This window comes from Schistocerca americana, chromosome 3 (genome assembly GCF_021461395.2).
Source record: "Schistocerca americana isolate TAMUIC-IGC-003095 chromosome 3, iqSchAmer2.1, whole genome shotgun sequence".
NCBI lineage: Eukaryota > Metazoa > Arthropoda > Insecta > Orthoptera > Acrididae > Schistocerca > Schistocerca americana.
The window spans coordinates 134,916,952-134,937,858 of record NC_060121.1 but is presented as its reverse complement, the minus strand read 5'-3'; positions in this window follow the sequence as shown (position 1 = coordinate 134,937,858).

The window sequence follows — 20,907 nt, the reverse complement described above, 5'->3', positions numbered from 1 at the left end:
CCCCTCCGTTGTGGTTGCACCTACGGTACGGCCATCTGTATCGCTGAGGCACGCAAGCCTCCCCACCAACGGCAAGGTCCATGGTTCATGGGGGCGGGGGGGGGGGGGGGGGGGGGGGGGGGGGGGAAACCATCATATGTAGACAGTAATAATGTCAGGACAAGTGACAACTTTAAACAGCTGTTTTTGGATGCAAAGCTATCTGTGACCAAAGGTATACAGATCATCATAGCTGCTTTGTAATGGTTGACATTATGTATAATAAGTTTTGGAAATTGGTTCCTCTGTTTCACATAATTTATCTTTTTTCACTAAAACCTAGAAGTGTTAGCAGCAGTATATGAAGTAGATGTGGATAAAAACTGATTAACTATTACATCACCTTGAGTAGGCCTATTTTTTGCTCTTCAATAGAAATTACGTTAATAATTTTGGGTCAGATCTCCATATCTTAAACTTTCCTGGTTCAATAATATTTAAAATAAACTGAAAAATTTGTTTTAACATTCATAACTGTCTGAAAAAGTTCTCTGGATAATGTTTGAGCTATTGTTAGAACTGACGAAAGTATCTGCAGTGTGGTTGATCTGGTTTGAAAGACTACATCTATACCCTTTTCCTTTCTTGTTGCCAATAACAACATTTTTGGCATTAATGAACCATTATTACCATCTTAGACAATGGACAGATGATAGTTTTTGCTTCACACACTGAAAGTAATCCACTCAACTAGAGTCATGAACAGCCACAGGAAGAAGGTTCCTGGTGAGAATTCAAGATGCTGAGTGACCAGCAAGCAGCTATGTGACAGCAGTGAGGCTGCAGTGTAAATTTAACAAGGCTCCTGATAGCAGCGAGATGCAATGTGTAAGCAATGAGCTGCCAGCAGTGAGGCTGCAGCCAAAGCATACCCTTACCCTCTGAACTCCTTTAGTTTTTTGGTGCAGCTGCTGAGTCATCTGCTGAAAGACAGGCCTTGCACTACCCTGCTAGCCCCTCCTTGACTCATGTGTCCTTCCCTACCCCTTTCAAATTCCATCTCCTCAGGTAGAATCAGCTCTCTACAAGCGAACATCAATAATCAGTCTTTCTGTGACCATTGAGTGTGTGTGTGTGAGTGGCTGTGTGTGTGAGTGGCTGTGTGTGTGACTGGCTGACTGTGTGTACTTTTGAGAAAAAGAGCAAAAGCTTGAAAGCTAATGTGAATACAGCTTTCTGTTGCATGTGTCTACAAGCCACACATCAGTCCACTATAGATCAGTGATTGATTGCCTTTCCCTTATTTTCCATACAGGCAGGGGGTGGGGGTGAGAACAAACATCGCATCATAGTGAAAATGCACAGTTTAAACTATGACAGGCTTCACATGACAGCAAAGTACAACAGTATGAGACCATCAAGTGTGCATTACAACAGTCCATGTGGGCAGTGTAATGGCACAGAAAATACATATGGGTAACATTACACGCAGCTCTACCATTGGGGACAAACCTACCAATGTGGACAAGGAGTTGAGTTTTTTCCAAACCATAATTTTATTGTTTTATTGGTAAACAGAATATTCGAGGGGGAAGACTTCTACACAGACAAAACTGACCACATGCTACACCTCCGAAACTAGATGATCATTTTTCCGTAAGTGCAGCATACAGCTAGCACAGTATCTGCCCTGGCTAGAGACAACGCAACGTCCTTTAGGCCACACATCACCCAGATTCCTATGTATTGCTGGCTTCGAGGTCACCCTTTATGGTCAATAACCCAGCAGACACATTCCCCTTACACAAAGGCAAGTATGGTGTCTATCTCATCACGAATGGACTCGGGAACAGTGGGGTAGTGACCCATTTACATATATGTCAACAAGACCTGAAGAGAGTTTCACATCATTCCTTTACCTTGGTGGCACTTGGATATGTTACAGTGCTGCCAATACTGTGGAAAGTGGAAAATATAATTAGAGTTCTTGTGTGAAATGCCACCTCTTTGGAGCACATACACCACTAGATTCATTACCTAATGAACTGTCACAGCTGCAATTTATAGGGATGACATCCTACAATATGTACACTTTCTACATGGTACACACAGATTTGACTCAGTGGAGAACTACTTGCATGAAGAAGGCCCCATGTGTTAACATGGTCAATATGCCTTCTAGACTAGAATCTGATTGAACATGCATGGAATGTTCTAGGCAAATGGATTGCAACTCTAAGGACACTGATGATCTTCAGAGGCCATTTGTCCAGGAGAGTGAAGTAGTACCGCAAACCATGCCAGGAATCCTCACCCACAGTACAGGAGACTTTGTGCACTCTTTATTCATGCACGAGTGCATCACCCTTCATATTAGTGAAAAAGTATCACTGCACCACAATTTTTCAGTATACCTTACAGCTGCTTTACACAGCTACAATACTGCTAGAAATCCTTCTGTTATAACATATTATTATTGTGCCTAATGTTGTTTACAGACTTTTTAAGTTATGGAAATAAGCTATGTGTATAGATACAAAAAAGAAAAAAAAATCCTCGCCAATATTAATGTTGTATAACAACTATGATATCATACAGTGACTATCTGTCTTAATGTATTATTCTGTCATTTCATATCCAGGAAGTTACTTCTTGGGGCCTGTAAAATATTTCACAACTTTTCATACTACTATGACTGAACAACTTTGAAACTTACTGACTTCAGCTGCCGCAGTTTCAGTTCCTGGTTCTTAACTGTTTCTGACAGTTTGGCATTTTCAGCTGAAAAATATTATGCAGCATGTAACATACCAAACAAATATACCCAATACACAAATCAGAATATGAGACTTCCAACTCTAGTTTACAGTGAGTGTGTAGAACGTATAATGTAAATTACATTAGCGACCTGCCTCAAATTTGCATGGGTAGCACTAACTACCTGCAGCTGGACAGCTTGTCTGGCGAACAAACTTTATTAATATTCTACATCTCTACTCTTCATTTCTACATATTCACAGCCTTCTGGCACTAGAGGGCTCTGAATAGTAGTCTGTAACATGTGACGGAACTGTGTCAGTGCATGAGAAACAGCATGCTGTAACTGACTTTCAAATTCAAAGAGTTCATCCACACATGGAGCACCCTCTCCTTTAGCATGACAATGTCATACCACACCTGAGTGCTGCGAAATCTGCACAGCCCGACATCATGGGTTCACTGTCATCCTCCATACAGTCCTGACTTGGTGCCATCCAATTTTCATCTGTTTCTCAAACTTAAAGAACACCTTTGAGGACTTCACTTTGATAGTGATGAAGCAGTGCAAGCAGAGGTGATGTAGTGTCTCTACCAACAAAGTCATTCTACAGTGACAAACTAGTCTCCTGTTCATCACCAGGGTGACTGTAAAGAGAGATAAATGTGTAAACATGAAGACTCATGATGCAGAATGTTAATAACATTTGTTTCATTTAAAAAGCTTAAAGAGTTTTCACAAAAAAATTCATAGGAATTACTTTTCAGCAACCCCTCGTAAATTATGCATACAAACCTTCCTCATGAATTATTTAACTATTAGTAAAAACCATCTCAAACAGTAGCTCCTGAGATTTATCTTCAAGCAGATAGAAAAATGTGAAAGGTGACTTCAATTTACAATAGGAATAATAGAAAATTTCCATTATTGTTATACGTTGTCATTCAGTTCTCTTTCATACCACACTCTTTTACCTTTGTTTCTGTTTTTCTTTACTTATCCACAATTCATTTGTACAGTCTATTCCTTAGTATGACTATACTTCTTTCTCCTCTACAGAATCTGTCCTCAAAACAGATGCCGGCCATTCTCTGTTGCACAATTTGAATGCCCTCTCTTGTAATGGCCCACAATGCTAAAAAGTGCAATACTACAACTCCCTGCCCCCATGGATATATCATCTTTTTGAACATTTATTTCCAATTCTGTTTTTAACACATTCTCAACTACTGACCCATGCTGTCCAACTTGACTGTTAGCCAACGGCAAGCATTTATTTACAACCACATTGTACAATCAATTGTGTCAATTTGCAATCAAATATATCTATTTACAAGTGCACCCACTATCCCCTGCTTCTTTAAAACATTTTATGACCTCTTCCTAACTTTCTACATTGCTCTCTACAAAGTACCTACCATTTATGTCCATTATTACACTTCAACTATAGTTTTCCACCTTCTCATTATCAACCTCTGCAAATTTTTTCAGTCACTCATGTTGCCTCCCAACTGGTCAACCATAAATTCCTGCTCATTCTACCTCGGCCAATTCTGAAAACTCTCCTTTGCCATTACAAAATGCTGAGCGCACATCCTTTTCCTGAAATTTTGTCTGGCACGTGTTATCCCTCCTAATTTGCTTAAAATTAAAATTGGAATCTTGAGCTGTCAACTGTCCTACGACAAGCACCTTCACATTTTCCAAATTATCAGTCCTTCACCCTCATAATCATACAGTCCAGGCATAAACCTTGCTCAATAGCCTCTACCACAACTTTCTTGATACTATCACTGCAATGGAAACTCTTGCTCTTCAACAATTGGAGCAGCATTCCCACCATGATCCAAGGAAGGTATGCCAGCTACTCTTGTCCATATGCCAGCATGGAATCACCTACATCCAAGAAAGAGCCTACCACTCTGATCCAAGCTCCCTGTCAGCCCCTCATAGCTCTCCAGCCATGCCCTGCTCAATTATTACACCTTTCATATCCCCAAAACTTTCCTAAACCCTGCATGAAACACACTGCTCCTGAACATTCAATTTCGTAATGCTGTTATCAATCTTTCTGACAAAAGTAAGACCACTGCAGAAGTCTAAATCTCTAAAAGACCTCACCTGCAGCCCAAAACCTATGTCCAACCATGCAGGCCTTGTGAAGGACCTTCTTTCCTCTATTCATTCTCTGCAGTGGAAACATTTTTTTGCCATGCATCCCACTGACAACAGATAACCAAAACCCCACATATAACCTTGTTTAAAACAGTACCAAACTTTCTCCAACCATGATCTTCCACCCATTCAATCCATTATCCCCTTGTTATCTTTCAGGAGTTCCTCACTTCTAACCTGCCTCACCTTCCTTTCCTAAACCCCCCCCCCCCCACAATAAGTTGTCCTAATCCCTCTCCAGCTGGAACACACAGCTACCCGTAACCTGAAAACCAACTCAGAACTTATCATCCTTCCCAGAGACAATGACTCCACTACAGTGGTCATGAAACATTGTCAATATGTTGCTGAGGACTCTGCAAACTTTCTGACACCTCAGCATAGAAACCTAATGACCATGATCTCATCCCAGAAGTCCAACAGGACCTCCAGGTCTTAGGGCAGCCCCAAAACCTGATACCTGAATACATCTGCCTCATCACAAGAACAACTCCCCACCTTGTCCCCCCCCCTCCCACACACACACACACACACACACACACACACACACACACACACACCACCTTTTACCTACTCCCAAAACCCAACCCCTACCGACTGTCCCATTGTGGCAGGGTACAACGGCCCACAGAACAAACCTCTGCCTTTGTTGATCAGTATTACTCTGGCTTTAAATAGCTCAACCATATCCTTCACCAGGGCTTTGACTACCGTACCCTGACATGAGGGATATCCAACCCAAAATCCTACACACATAACTAACAGTCTACTCATATGAACTACCACCACCAAACTGTGGCAAACCTCAAACTTGACCATCCAGTTGCCAAAGATGACGTGCACCACAACACTAATTGCTTCAATAGCTGCTTCACTACACAGCTCATCTGGATACTCTCCTCCAGCAAAAATTTTGCTGAACTATATGGGTGGGAATAATCTCTCTAGCATATCCTGCAATCTCTCAATCCACCTGGCCTAGACCTTCACAATCTGCTTAGCCTAAACCTCCACTATCCTGCCTTTTCTCTTCTCTTATCGTTCAACAGCACTCCTTCTCTGTCCAGATTGTGTACTGCCTTCTCCCACCACTCCTCCACACACACCCCTGCCCCCCTCCATGTGACCATATTCTCTCTCTCTCTCTCTCCCCCCCCCCCCTTCCCTACTTCCCTTTCTCTCCACCCCCTCCTTTCTGACCCCTCTCCCTTTCTCAATGTTTTCAGTTTACAGATAGATGTAGGTTCCGTAGGAGTGATGTTGGTCTCACTGAGAAGAGACATAGGAAAAGAAGGTGAGGCGGGTTACAAGTGAGCAATTCCTGAAAGATAACCAGTGGGCAACTGGCTGGAAGGGGAAAAAGGGAGGCTTGACTTGTTAGTTTGTAATCTGTATACATTAAACCTAATTTTAAAATGGATGGTTACCTACCCATGTCTAGTACAAAAATTAATTAATTCATACATTTATTCCCACATGTTCCATTGAACCTATCCTGAGATAAAACTATCAGAGGTATGGAGAAAGCCACAGAGATGTAACTGTTGCTAAATTGTTTCTAAACTACAGCAAAAACTACCTTTTGTTAAAAATAAATTGCTTACTTTTGTGTTAAGTACATTACCTGTATTCTACTTGAAAAGATTGCACATTACAATCTTACAAAACGAAAACTCACTACAGTACTTTGGAAAAAGACTGCCACTTTCCAGTTACACTACTCAAACAGTCCCATCTGTTATCATATACTAAATAATTGTGAGACTTCTGGTATCATTTGATCTACAACAGTAAACATGCTGTGTATTAATGGAGGCTTATTTAAATCAACATTGTTTCCTAAAGTATGTAAGATAATGGATCAGTAAAAGGTACACTTTAAAGCGCATTTAAATGGACCATAAAAACTGCACACTGTCAACACAAATTACAGCTACATATTAAGTAACATTGGCAATATTACAACCACTTGCTGACAATGTTTGTGGCAATACATACATGGGTAAGAAGTGTTTCCATGGCCACAGTATTGCCACAAAATAGATAAAATTAAACTAGTGCAAGTGAGAGTGGCTTACCTGCTTTTGCATTCCACAAGAAAAAAAGTTAGAAATAAAAAGCAAACCAAACATTGTGGAGGCATTTTTTTAATTTAGGGAGCTGCTACCAAAACTGTAATTCATGTACTGATACTGGATACATATCTTTTTCTAGAAAAAGCAGTTAGCTGTGGTTCATGGTGTAGGTTCCTGTTGTCATGTCCTAGTTCATGAACCACGGGCAATGTATGAGTGGCCAAGTAAGTGGTCCCGACAGTCGGGATACCAGTTACTTTGGAATAAAGCTGGGCATCTCGGACATATTCTGAGTCGTGGTCACCTTTGTGCTCATACAGCAAAGACTACCAAATCCACCGGTTAGTCCCTCAATCGTTAGGGGTAAAACTCAATGGGACTCGGGGCAAGTAAGGCTAGCAACCTGCTTCCCTGGTACTTTAATTATGATGCTGGCAACAATCAGAGCAAAATGCCTCGGACTTTTGGAGGTGACTGAGTCCCACCTCTAACTGACAAACCAGGGACTCCTAAGATACGACTTGGCAAACAAATGGTAATGAGATGGGGAGCTATTAATATCGATGGGGGCTACTCTGGGAAGAAGGCAGAGCTGGCACAGGCTGCAAGTAAGATGGGGCTGGACATTTTAGCTGTTAGTGACATTCGGGTAAGGGGTGAGAAAGAAGAGGAAGTGGGAGAATACAAGGTCTACCTGTCAGGAGTCAAAGCAGGAATAGCACAATGGGGTGTAGGGCTTTACATCAGGAAAGAAATGGAACCCAGCGTAGTTGCAATAAGGTATGTAAACCAACGACCGATGTGGATAGATTTGACAGTGTCTAGCAAGAAAATTAGGATTGTGTCAGTACATTCGCATTGTGAAGGGACAGATCAAGATAAGATGGATAGTTTTTATGATGCACTCAGTGATGTAGTTGTTAGAGTAAAGGACAAGGACAGTGTTCCGCTCATGGGTGATTTTAATGCCAGGATTGGAAATCGAACAGAAGGGTATGAAAAGGTTATGGGTAAATTTGGAGAGGATATGGAGGCCAACAGGAACGGGAAACAACTCTTGGATTTCTGTGCCAGTATGGGCTTAGTAATCACAAACTCCTTTTTTAAACATAAGAACATTCACCGGTATACTTGGGAAGGCAGGGGAACCAGATCTGTCATTTACTATATCATAACAGATCAGGAATTCAGGAAGGCTGTGAGGGAAACACGTGTATTCAGAGGATTCTTTGATGACACTGATCATTATTTAATCTGCAGTGAAATTGGTATTGTGAGGCCGAAAGTGCAGGAGGTCAGGTCCATATGTAGGAGGATAAGAGTGAAGAAACTTCAGGATAAGGAAATCAGGCACAAGTACATAACAGCGATCTCAGAAAAGTACCAGTTAGTTGAATGTAGTCAATTACAGTCATTGGAAAAGGAATGGACAAGGTACAGGGACAAAGTACTAGAAGTGGCTCAAGAATGTCTTGGAACAGTAGTGTGTAAAGGTAGGATGAAGCAAACTGCTTGGTGGAATGACACAGTCAAGGCAGCCTGTAAAAGGAAAAAGAAGGCGTATCAAAAATCGCTACATACTGGAACTCAGGTAGACAGAGAAAGTTACGTTGAAGAAAGAAACAAAGCCAAACAGATAATTGCAGCATCCAAGAAGTCTTGGGAAGACTTTGGAAACAGGTTGGAGACTTTAGGTCAAGCTGCTGGAAAACCATTCTGGAGTGTAATTAGCAGTCTTTGAAAGGGAGGTAAGAAGGAAATGACAAGTATTTTGGACAGGTCAGGAAAACTGCTGGTGAATCCTGTGGATGCCTTGGGCAGATGGAGGGAATATTTTGAAGAGTTGCTCAATTTAGGTGAAAATACGATCAGTAATGTTTCAGATTTCGAGGTAGAATGGGATAGGAATGATGATGGAAATAGGATCACGTTTGAGGAAGTGGAGAAAATGGTCAATAAATTGCAGTACAATAAAGCAGCTGGGGTGGATGAAATTAAGTCGGAACTCATCAAATACAGTGGAATGTCAGGTCTTAAATGGCTACACAGGATAACTGAAATGGCCTGGGAGTCGGGACAGGTTCCATCAGACTGGACAAGAGCAGTAATCACACCAATCTTTAAACATGGAAACACAAAAGATTGTAACAACTACAGAGGTATCTCTTTAATCAGCGTTGTGGGTAAAAACTTCTCAGGTACTGTTGAAAGGAAAGTGCGAGTATTAGTTGAGGACCAATTGGATGAAAATCAGTGTGGGTTTAGGCCTCTTAGAGGTTGTCAGGACCAGATCTTTAGCTTACGGCAAATAATGGAGAAGTGTTATGAGTGGAACAGAGAATTGTATCTATGCTTTATAGATCTAGAAAAGGCATATGACTGGGTTCCTAGGAGGAAGTTATTGTCTGTTCTACGAGATTATGGAATAGGAGGCAAACTTTTGCAAGTAATTAAAGGTCTTTACATGGATAGTCAGGCAGCAGTTAGAGTTGACGGTAAATTGAGTTCATGGTTCAGAGTAGTTTCAGGGGTAAGACAAGGCTGCAACCTGTCTCCACTGTTGTTCATATTATTTATGGATCGTATGTTGAAAACAATAGACTGGCTGGGTGAGATTAAGATATGTGAACACAAAATAAGCAATCTTGCATATGCGGATGACTTAGTTGTGATGGCAGATTCGATTGAAAGTTTGCAAAGTAATATTTCAGAGCTAGATCAGAAATGTAAGGACTATGGTGTGAAGATTAGCATCTCCAAAACGAAAGTAATGTCAGTGGGAAAGAGAGATAAACGGATTGAGTGCCAAATACGAGGAACAAAGTTAGAATAGGTGGACGGTTTCAAGTACTTAGGATGCATATTCTCACAGGATGGCAACATAGTGAAAGAACTGGAAGTGAGGTGTAGCAAAGCTAATGCAGTGAGCGCTCAGCTACGATATACTCTCTTCTGCAAGAAGGAAGTCAGTACCAAGACTAAGTTATCTGTGCACCGTTCAATCTTTCGACCAACTTTGTTGTATGGGAGCGAAAGCTAGGTGGATTCAGGTTACCTTATCAATAAGGTTGAGGTTACAGATATGAAAGTAGCTAGGATGATTGCAGGTACTAGTAGATGGGAACAATGGCAGGAGGGTGTCCACAATGACGAAATCAAAGAAAAACTGGGAATGAACTCTATAGATGTAGCAGTCAGGGCGAACAGGCTTAGATGGTGGGGTCATGTTACATGCATGGGAGAAGCAAGGTTACCCGAGAGACTCATGGGTTCAGCTGTAGATGATAGGAGGAGTCGGGGCAGACCAAGGAGAAAGTACCTGGATTCGGTTAAGAATGATTTTGAAGTAATAGGCTTAACATCAGAAGAGGCACCAATGTTAGCACTGAATAGGGGATCATGGAGGAATTTTATAAGGGAGACTATGCTCCAAACTGAACGCTGAAAGGCATAATCAGTCTTCAATGATGATGATGATGATGATGATGATGATGATGATGATGATGAGCAGTTAACTAAGAGTTAGCAAGACCAGGGACTGTATACGAGGTCTGTTCAAAAAATTCCGGAACATTCATAACTTCGCGACAATGGTATGTTGGAGCGAAATGCAATTGGCATCCATCCACACACTCCTGTGTTTATTGTGTAACTGCCAGAAGTTTCATTGTTATATGTGTGTTAGCTATTGTTCTGTGCTGTATTGAGTAGAATGTTGTGTCGCACAATTTGTGAATTTCGAGATAGCAGAATTAGAGGAGCAATGCATCTGCATTAGATTTTGCATGAAATTCAAGAAAACCTTTACAGAGACACAACAAATTATGCAGGAAGCCTACAGTCATAAGTGCTTAAGCCATACTCTGTGTTACAAATGGTTCATATGGTTTAAAAATGGCTGGACAGAAGTTAAAGATGACCCTCATTCAGGACACCGAAGTTTTGATTGCAGATTGGCATGTGACTGTGCAAGAGATTGCTGAACTGATAGGGGACACCTCGAAGAGTAACATGGACAAGAGTTTGACAGACAATTGGAAGGATCACAAAGTGTGTGCCAGGTGGGTGCTGCAGATGCCCACTGATGAACACGGAAGTAAGTGCACCGAAAGTGCTCAGAAGTTGCCGTGCTGTTACTGGGGAGAGGCTGAGGAATTTCTGGATTCAACTGTAACTGGGAACATGACTTGGGTCCACTACTTCATGCCAGAGACTAAGGAACTATCAAAACAATGGCGGCGTTCTGGTCAATGGGGGAGGGTGATGACTTTAGTATTCTGGGATAAGAAAGGCATCTGCTGATCAATCACCTGGAAAGAGGTACAACAGTCAACACGTCAAGGTACTGTGAGACATTAACAAAGCTACACTGGGCTGTACAGAGCAAAAGGAGGGGTCGGCTGATAAAGGGAGTTCATTTGCACCATGCCAACACTGCTGTCATGTCCATCTCATCGCCAAAGTCGGGTAGGAAATCACTGACCATCCTCCATACAGTCCTGATTTGGCTCCCAGTGACTACTATGTTTTCCCCAACTTGAAACAACACTTAGAGGGAACGAAATTCTCAAGCGATGAAAATCAAAGGCAGCTGTCCATTCCTTCCTGCACGAGTTAGTGGGAGAGTGGTACAACACAGGTATGAAAAAGGTTGCAGAGCATCTCCAAAAATACATCAATCGTGATGGAGACAACATTGAAAAATAGCTAAAAGTCCAATCTGTAATTGGTTTTGCAATAAAATGATGTTTACTGTGTGAAAAAGCATTGGAGATCTTAATTTATGAACAACCCATGTACTTATTTAGCACTTTATTTATCGTAGGTAATAATAGTCACCAAAGTCATTTAACCTTTCACAGACAGAAGCTTGTTGATGGAATCCTGCTGCATTGCTAGCAAATGTCTGCTCTCAGCCAGTTTTGTTCGTTCTGCTTTCTCAGCAGCACGGCACTCGTGCAGCTCCTTTTGCAGTTGATCCACCATCTTCTCCATTTTTGAATGCTGTTTTTGTGCTTCATGGCAAAACTACATAATTTCAACAAAGAATTGGTATAGATTACAATATCTTTAAAAAATTTTAAGGTACTCTCTATATAATACAAGTAACTACACATAATTTTGCCCACATTCACAAAAAGGGTCCAGGCTGTGTGTCCCAACAAGATACAGATATGAGTCTCACCAGTCTTTTAAGCCAATTTGTTTATTCACACATCCAGACAAACAAAAATGTGCTCATTGGTGAGGAACACAAGGGCATCACGAGGAAGGTTTTCGATCAATTGTTTTCATAAACAATATCACATGAATTACATGTGCACACCATTGCCAGCTTTTATGGATGATATTTCAAGATTTCATGAAGAATTAATCACAGTGTATGGTCAGAAACTGCAAGAGGAACTGCATGTTTGTGGGCAGATTGCAGGGAGAATTCAATACCACCAGCCTTACTTTCTCGACATTTTCTGGTGTAATTGTGGGTCCTGAAGGCCCTGTTTCTTTTTCAGCACACTATTGGTATCCATAAATGTGTCCACCCAAGTAATTATCAATTTTCAATCAGGAACATGACCTGCAGGCACGATATTAAAGTGTTCCCTGAATGCACGGTGGGTTGTCATGAGCAAACGGCCTCTTGAAAAGCAAGTCACCAATTAAAGATGCTTTATATCTGTCTTGGGACTGAGAAAAAGTAGTGCTGGAGGTAACTGACACCATGAATCCTGCAGGGCTGCCCATAAATCTATAAGAGTGTGCGGGGGTGTAGATCTCTTCTGAATGGCACACTGCATGGCATCCACGATATGCTCAATAATGTTTGTGTCTGGGGAGTTTGGTGGCCAGTGGAAGTGTTTAAACTCAGAAGAGTGTTCCTGGAGCCACTCTGTAGCAATTTTGGATGTGAGGGGTGTCGCATTATCCTCTTGGAATTGCCCAAGTCCATTGGAATGCACAGTGGACATGAATGGACGCAGGTGATCAGACATAATGCTTACGTATGTGTCACCTTTCAGAGCCGTATCTATATGTGTCAAGGGTTCCAACTGCACATGCCCCAAACAATTACAGAGCCTCCACCAGCTTATAAACAGTCCCCTGCTGAAATGCAGAGTCCATGGATTCTTGAGGTGGTCTCCATATCCGTACACATCCATCCACTCAATACAATTTTAAATGAGACTCGTCCGACCAGGCAACATGTTTCCAGTCATCAACAGTCCAATGTCAGTGTTGATGAACCCAGGCAAGTTGTGAAGCTTTGTGTCATCTGGTCATCAAGGACACACAAGCAGGCCTTCGGCTCCAAAAGCCCTTATAGATGATGTTTTGTTGAATGGTTCACACACTGACACTTGTTAATGGCCCAGTATTGAAATGTGCAGCAATTTGCAGAAGGGCTGCACTTCTGTCATGCTGAACTATTCTCTTCAGTTGTTGTTGGTCCTGTTCTTGCAGGATCTTTTTCTGGCTGTGGTGATGTCAGAGGTTTGATGTTTTATCAGATTCCTGATATTCATGGTGTACTTGTGAAATGGTTGTACGAGAAAATCCCCACTTTATCACTACTTCATAGATCTGTGTCCCATCACTCGTACACTGATTATAACACCACATTCAAATTCACTTAAATCTTGATAACTTGTCATTGTAGCAGCAGTAACCAATCTCACAACTGTGCCAGAAACTCCTTGTCTTATATAGTCATTGCTGACCAGAGTGGTATATTCTACCTGTTTACCAGGTGTACCGGTATGAAATGAGTCTTTTTTTGTGAAAATGAAACCCTAATTTTGAATTGAAAAGTAAAAACATTTTATTCAAAGTACTGATCATTGCTTTCTATACATTTTGACCACCTTTCCGGCAATTTGTGGACACCATGCCAATAGAAATGTTCATCTTTTCAAGCAAACCAACCAGACACCCAATTTTCGACTTCTTCGTAGGAATCGAAGTGTTCCTCAGCCAATACGTGTCCCATTGATGATAACAAATGTTAGTTGGAAGGAGCCAAGTCTGGTGAATATGGCGGGTGTGGTAGCAGCTCCCAGCCAAGTGTTTCGATTGTACCCTGAACCAGTTTTGCTTTGTGTGCAGGTGCATTGTCGTGTAAAAAAATTACTTTGCCGTGTCTTCTGGCCCATTCTGGTCTTTTTCCGATCAATGTATAGTTCAAATTGATCATTTATTGTCTGTAGCAATTAGTATCCACAGTTTCACCGGGTTTTAGAAGCTCATGATACACCACACCTTTCTGATCCCACCAAACATAGAGCATTGTCTTCTTGCCAAATTGATCTGGTTTTGCAGTTGACGTTGATGGTTGTCCCGGATTAACCCATGATTGTAGTCAGAACATTTATCAAGCAAATTGGCCTGCAACAATTTGGCTCTCTCAAAATTCTTTCTTCCTCCTTTTTGTAATACAATGACATTTTAGGTCTTCCAGATTCTGAGAAACTTGCTGCTGCAAAAGTGATTAATTTGATAATGATGTCCAATATGGAATAATGTTGTGAACCAACTGCTGCAACACTTCTGCTATAGCTCTATCTGATTCTGCTGTCATTTAGTCTGTAACATATATCTCCCATTTTTAAACTTTTGTTTTGTGTAACAGCTCTTTATATTCCTATTTAATTATTCTGTGGTCATGCAGACTTCTTTTCTTAGTTTCTTTCTCCCATCAATCTCTGGTATATTCTTGTCTGTCTTTTTTGTACCTTACAGGCTGCAGGGCAGATGTCCATATAATATTAATTCCTTTTGAATCTTTGATGGATGTTGGAATCACACTGACTAACATAATGTGTAATACCTGCATAATTTCATTTTCTTTGCTGTCAATGTCACATACACTACCTTGTAATGACTGTGCTGAATCCCCCTTTAAAAATTTCAAATTCACATTGTGTAAACTGTGTATTTGCTTCAGCTGCATGTTATCATCTAAGCCTGCGCCAGTGTCTATTATCGTGAAGTACATGAGAATGTGGTCTGATTTAGAACACCCACTGTAATTCTTCCCGTCTGCAAAGTGTTCAAATGAGTTTCCACGTTGCATGATTGCTATTTATATTTTGTTGCTGTGCCTTTGTAATTATGGATGAGAAGTCTATTCATGATGTGAAATCAGAGTTTTTGTTTAGCATTCTGAAGGCAGAATCTTCTTATCAGTTACTCTACTGTGTTCCAATACAGATTTCATAGTAGCAGCCATCAGGAGGTGTCTGTAATATTGGCCCAGTATTACTGCAGTAACTTTTCTTTATATTGTTGAATCTTTTGACAGTATTGAATATATTGATTAGTTATGAAGAATTTTCCAAAGTTACTCCTTACTTTTATCACCACTAGGTTTGGCATATGGTTGTTTTATATTTGTCATACACAAGCTCTTATCCAGCACCACAATTGCGACCACTGGATGATGGCTTACAACTTAACCAACATGTAGGACAGTGTCCCATTTCTTGAACTCAACTTGTGTGTGTCCAGTATGTGGAGATCCATCTCTTCTGAGTTCTTGCATCATCATGGCTCTATGAATCGCTTTTATCTGACACATTTTAATCTTAGTTTTCTATATTGAAATAATCAGCAACCACTTGCATAAAAGAAATTTAATTTCCCTAACCAATGTCAGGCACTTAGTGCTCTTCTTCAGAAGGCTGCACAGAAAAATATATCACAAATAAGTAGAAGTTAGATAATAATATTAAAATTACTTGTCACTATCATAATCTTTGTGAGTGCCAACAATAAGGTGCATGCAGCATATTGCTGTAGTCCTAAAAAAAGAGTAATAAGTAATACAATAATGAATCATTAATACAAAAAGAGCTTGCAAACGCTTAAATGTGGTTCACAGTGCCTGTACAAAAATGGCATAAAGAAGCCATGCAAATGCAGACATCATACCAGAACTGGGATCAGCTAATGGCATGCATATCTTAAGTTTGGTCTATGGCTAGGAGTAAATGTAAGATACAGCAACAAAACAAAATCTTAAACAACTGCAGTTATCATTAGGCCTAAACAAAAAACTTAAGTTTGCGTAAGCAGCATGATAAATAATATATATATAAACCTAACAGTTTTGTAAGCTCACATAAACAGCACACTAAGTAACATAATGGTTTTTATATATTACTTATGCTGCTTATGTGAACTTAGATTTTTCCTTTATGCCTTATGAAAACTATAGTTGTGTAAGATTTTGTTTTATTACTTTATCACACTTTTACCCCCACCCTGAGACACACCTGAAGATATGCATGTCATGAACTGATTAGCTCTAGTGCTGGCATGAAGTTTGAGTTTGTTGTTTGGCTTCTTTATACCATTTTGTATAGGTTCTATGTGCCACATGTAACCATTTACAAGCTCCTTTTGTATCAATGGGTTCATTATTATACTACTTATTGCTTTTTTTTTTAAGGACCATTTTTTTTTGTTTTTTTTTTTTGTTTAAGGACCATAGCAATATGCTGCATGCACCTTATTGTTGACAGTTATAAGTATGTACCATTTTTTATCTTTAAATTTTTTAAATTGTTTAAACTTTTCATCCTTAATTTTAATGTTATTATCTAACTTCTACTTATTTACGGTGTATTTTTCAGTACTGCCTTCTGATGAAGGGTGCAAAGCGGAAGTGTCTAAAATCTGCGAGGGAAATAAAAATTCTTTTATGCAACTGGTTGCTGATTATTTCGATGTACACAACTAGAGTTGCTGAAGATGTATAAAATACTAATCTTTAGTTTATGTTTCACTGGCTTTTGTGTATGAACTGATTTCATGTACAATTTATGGGTACTCAGTGAGCCCATAGTTGTAATTTCATTCTAGTTTGTGGCCACAGACAATTTTGCCATGTGCCAACACTAACTACTGGTCTTGTCATTGAATGTCGAGTGTTTACTGTTTGCTCTGCAAACCAATATCAAATCACTCCTGCAATGTCTACATCTTGGGGTGGGGTTTAACATAGTTCTGAATGTGATCAACTTCCTCTAGACAGCAAAATTTATGGTATAGAATTACAGATGATTGTGGCTAACCAGGTGTTTTACTACTACACATATATTTAGTTCAGCTTAGCTAGTTCCACTACGTTATCACATGTTTCATAAGTTGAGAATTTAACCTGAAACTACTACTATTTTTGTACCCACTAGTTTGTACTCCTTTCAGAATTCCTGTTGACAACTGCAATTTTGTTAATTTTTATACATGATATTCCACAAATTGTGCATGCAAGTGAATGGCCAGATACTCTCTATTCACATGATTCCCAAACATGTTTCAAGCTATTCCACACTTAAACAGTATTGACATTATGGGCACATTTTGAATTCTTACAAATATCTCATTAGCATGAAACATTTCCATGTCATCTTCAGAAACAAAGATATCAGTTCTGCGAGATAGTGTAACATGATTGCCATTATTCTCAATACGTATAAAGAATGTTTGACAGTATAAACAGCACACTCACAGCACTGAACCACATTGTCTCCTAATGTCAGTGGTGTGGCAGTAAGAAGACTGATGGCAGATCAGTGCACATTGGAAAGGGGCAGTGTACAACTTGACACTCCAGCCAATAGCATCATTCTGCCACTTCTTTTAGCAAAATTCTGACACTTCTGTCTGTAGCTTGCACTTCTGGGTGCATGGAGAGCATTTAGCACTGATTTCCTTTTTTTAGCTCAGGTATAGTGGAGGCACTCTGCCACCGCAGTTTTGACTGTAGGTAGCATAAAGCAAACATTCCAAAAATTACACCAAGAAGTTGGTTAGTTGGTGAGGGATTAAGCTTAAAGGCCATCAGTTCCCCAGCCAAGAGATAGTTCATCTGGAGTCAGCCAGAAATTTGATGGAATTATAAAAACATGAAAGAGTGGTAAAAGCAAGGCACTGAAAGCAATACTGATGCCAGAGCTGAGAAATAATTTAAAGGACTGTAAAAGTATATGGGTCAAGCCAGTATGTAGAACAAAGAACAGACAGGGCTCCCCCAGGGGAAAACTATAGTGAGAGTAATCCCACAAGCATATGACCTCCCACCAACCTGCAAAGCCAGTCCCAGAGTAAACAATGCCTTCAGCCAGGAGATTGGGGTGACTGTAAAAGTGAGGAAGCTAAACATGTAAAGGACATCAGTTGGACTCTCAATAATAAAATAAGATGAGAGAAATAATCAAATAAATAAGCAGCTAGGGTCAATAAAATAAGGTGAGATTAGATACATCAGTGGTTAGGGCCAGGCGAGTGTCATTTGGGGCTCTGCATGCAATGGGAGGCATCCCTACCATAGCCACCCAGTCCTCAATCCATTGTACTCAAAGTGTTAAAGAAGGGAACAGCGCCCATTATTCATACAAGTGCTACCCCTGCCAGAAAATATGGTGTGGCATAAAAAAGGACTAACCACATCTAAAAGCAATTACAACAGTGTAAAAGAGGGATGACCCAGTCAGCTGGCAAAAAAGGTTAAGAACAAGGGTCCTTGAGACCCAGCACACAGCGGGTGACAATCCGAACCCAACCACCTTTCCCCCACCCCAAAAGTAGTTTAAAATTTTATTTCTCAAAATAAAAACCACTTTCGTGGAAAAAGTGAATAACCAGTTCAAATGTGCATGGGTTGTCCACAGTATTACAGCCATGCTTAGCATGGACATTCAGAAGAATGGGGCATTCTACCACTGTCTTTTAGGCTCTGCTACCACAATGTAGAGGTGCCTCATTAAATAATATAAAACTATGGGTGACTGATGTGGATGTGATATAGGTTGGTGGATTCCTTCCGGGAGGAATGGAAGAAGGAGAGCCATGCAGCAATATTGTCTTTGATAGTGTTGGGATCTTTAGAGGAGACAGTAGCCTAACAACTGTTGTTCCATTTTGTGTGAGGAGAGGTCTTATTTACACCCACAAATCCATAGCTGGGATTGTCAAAGCAAATGGTGGGCAAATAACCGGTATACCAGTTCATTCCCCAGGATACCAATATGACTTGGGAGCCAGATCACAGGATGACAAGAGTAGCATCGATCAGTGGCCTGGACACTGCTCATTGAGTCACTATAAATTAATTGAGGATAGCCTGTTGAATAAAACATAAGACTCTGTCAATGGCTATCAGCTCCACCATAAAAACACAACATGTTCCCAGCAACAAATGTTGTTGAAACTTCCCGGCACATTAAAACTGTGTGCCAGTCCAAGACTCAAACTCTGGCTCTTTGCCTTTTGCAGGCAAGTGTTCTACTGGTGGAAGTAAAGCTGTGAAGGCAGGTATTAAGTCATGCTTGGGTAGCTCCGTCGATAGACCACTTGCCCATGAAATGCAAAAGTTCCAAGTTTGATACTCAGTCCAGCACACAGTTTTAATCTGTTATAATGTCAAGTTCAACACTTATATTTCAAAAGACGACACAGTACATGTAAGTCACAGAGTGAGAAGACCACATAAGGCATGTGTACACAGTAATGGTCAAATCTGCACTGAGTCCAAGTCTAGCAGCCGCTGGCTGGCTGGCCGCTTAGGTGGCGCGGCTGCTGCATGGCTGGCAGACAGCGCCGCATGTAGAGGACGCACGTAATTGCGCGGCGGCACTTTCAATGATCGGCGCGTCACAACACTTTTCCCCCCTATGAAATTTTTGCACTGGTCTTGATGGAGGTGGCCTGTAGATGGCTAACGTCCATAGACGTTGTTTGACTGGCCGTGAAGTCTCGAGGAGGAGGCTTCCCGTATGGACGGAAGTGTCCCCGATGATAACGGGTCGAGATGACAGGAGACATAGTGGTCGAACCTGCTGGGGCCCCATGCACCAACCTGCCCATTGCGGCAAGTCCAGTTGATATAACAGGAGACATGGGCAATGTGTCGGCGTCCGCAGGAGAAGGAGGCGAGTAGAGTTGCTCCGACAGATGATGGTCATCCGGTTCCTGCATGGGCACGTCTCCTGGTGGCGTCCGTTATTGTGCTGGCACTGAGATGACGGTGAGAGGGCGGCGTTGTGAGTAATGAGGGATGCCAAGATCCCGAGCGTCAGGTAGAACCGAAGGTGGTGTAGCGGCATCCGGAACAGGCATTGCCTGCACCCAAGGCCAAAGCTAGTCCGAATGACGCACTGCAACACCCGTGTCCGTCTGGATTTCATACAGGCGTCGGACACGATGTCATAAGATGCAGTCCGGACTCCATTTTGGCCGCCTGCCATATCCCCGTACCCATACAAGGTCGTCGGCGGTGAACCGGCCAAGCGACGGCACCCGCGGCCGTGAGGTGGAAGGCCGGAGAAGATGAAGTAGTGAGCGGAGCTGTCGGCCATGTAAGAGCTCAGCCGGGTTGTGGTCGCCCATGGGGGTGAAACAGTAACAAGCCAGAAATTGGAGAAGCGCATCATCAGCAGTAGAAGAAGTCAGGAGTTTCCTCATCTGAGCCTTAAATGTGCGGACCAGTCATTCAGCCTCACCGTTGCATTGCGGGTGGAACGGAGGGACCGTTATAATGAATTCTACTCTGCTTTTGTAAATGATGAAAGTCTATGTGAATCCAGCTTGCCGCTAACTTGGTGTAATGTTTTGTCTGTACAGAAGTGTATCTGTCGCCTTTATCGCTCTTTCCCTCTCACACATAAATCAGTACAATAAAGTCAGGGCTTCGTGTTTTCTAGTTAGGCTGATCCGTGAAAAGACAGAGAAACAATTATGCTAATGGAGGATTCTCTCTCTCTCTCTCTCTCTCTCTCTCTCTCTCTCTCTCTCTCTCTCTCTCTCTCTCTCTCTCTCTCTCTCTCTGTCCTTTATCTGTGTACAGTTTAAATATATTATTTACGTGAAATCAGCCTAGTAGAATCTCTGGTGGAGCCCTTCGTCTTAATATTCAGCGGC